The sequence below is a fragment of the Mastomys coucha genome, unplaced genomic scaffold (genome assembly GCF_008632895.1).
Source record: "Mastomys coucha isolate ucsf_1 unplaced genomic scaffold, UCSF_Mcou_1 pScaffold20, whole genome shotgun sequence".
NCBI lineage: Eukaryota > Metazoa > Chordata > Mammalia > Rodentia > Muridae > Mastomys > Mastomys coucha.
In genome coordinates this window covers 59,954,704-59,956,191 of record NW_022196903.1, presented here as the reverse complement: position 1 = coordinate 59,956,191, position 1,488 = coordinate 59,954,704, and the positions used below count along the sequence as shown (strand labels likewise).

The following is a 1,488-nucleotide window of genomic DNA, read 5'->3' as shown; positions in this document are numbered from 1 at the left end:
AGAAATTTGAATGCCAAGGATAAAGCCAAAATTCTATACAGAGGTAATGTGCGTTTTCCTAAAAAAAACTTCTGAAAGAAACAAACACCCCAAAACTCCAAACACATCACCAACAAATAAACAAACCAACAAACACATGATATTTTTTGTTTGTTTGTTTGTTTTTGCTAGGCAGGTTTCTTGGGGGTTGCACACACACACTCACAACACCACTCGGGATGTCAAGGTGGCCTCTGCCATTCATGTAGGGCCCAAAGGCATGGGTTCTGGCCTCTTCCCCTGCAGCCTAGACCCTGCGAGGTCCTTCCTCTAGGCCAGCTGAGGAAGGGAGGGGCCTGCTGAAGTGGGCCTCGGGCCTGGCAGGGGACGAACAGGCAGGTTGGTCCACAGGCCATGTTGGGAGGAGACCCACCTCACTCTAGGGACTGCAGCAGCAGCAGCTGCTTCTGCACTTTCTACTGGCTGGTCTCTCGGATTTCTCCTGCCAGGAAGGAGAAATCTACCACCGTCTAATCCTTGTAGAAGTTGAACACCAGGTCCAGTTCACAGACATTGTGGACGTATTCATTTAACACTTCTATGAAGTTGTGGTTGGCCTTGAGATAGGCTAGATTGTTGTCGCTGATGTCCATGCAGATGCAGAAGTAGAAGCCAGCGTAGCGTTGGTACATGATCTTGAAGTTCCGGAACTCCACAGAGTTGGTGTGCTTGACATCCCCAACAGTGACCACCGCATGTACCGTCTTGATCAACTTCCGCTTCTTGTCATCATCTAACTGCATGTACCACTTGGCCAGGCGCTTCTTGCCTGCTCAGTTCTGGATGAGGATGAGCCGGATCATGGTGACACCTGTCTGGACCCCAGAGGCCCAGGTCCCGTTGTAACAGGCTGGCTCCTGCTCTGCTTCTACATGAAATATTTTTATTTATATCTTGCATTTTACCATGTACATACTGTAACCTAAACAATATACCTTATAATTCCATTAACTAAAGAGAATTCTTTAAAAGAATATATACATTCATATTTTTAAATTTTAAAACTTTGCTTGTTAAGCCCTCCTGTGAATAATACTCTTATGGTAATAAATATTCTCTTCTCTATCTTTCTGTCTCTGTCTCTCTGTGCCTGCTGTGTCTCTGTCTGTCTCTCTGTCTGTCTCTCTCTCTCTCTCTCTCTCTCTCTCTCTCTCTCTCTCTCTCTCTCTCTCTCTCTCACACACACACACACACACACACACACACACACACACACGTGCGTGTACATGCCCTGAAGCAGCCTGCATCTACTTCTTGCACATTGCCCTCTACTGTATGACCGGCTAGATACTTCTTAGGCTCCCCAGTTTTGATCATCCTAAATTCTTTTCTCTTGCAGGCTGCTGGTGGTTGTGTGGCGGCCTTCTCTGTCTTCTGCTGCTACTGACATTACCATATGTGAGGGAGGCTTTGATTCAAATAATTGCTCAGTTTACTGGTGTGTTTTCT

The 1,488-nt window shown here is 46.3% G+C and overlaps 1 pseudogene; it reads right to left on the bottom strand.

The window, feature by feature from the left end:
- Positions 1 to 413: 413 nt before the first annotated feature.
- LOC116098159 lies at positions 414 to 842 on the bottom strand (annotated as a pseudogene).
- Positions 843 to 1,488: the final 646 nt, after the last annotated feature.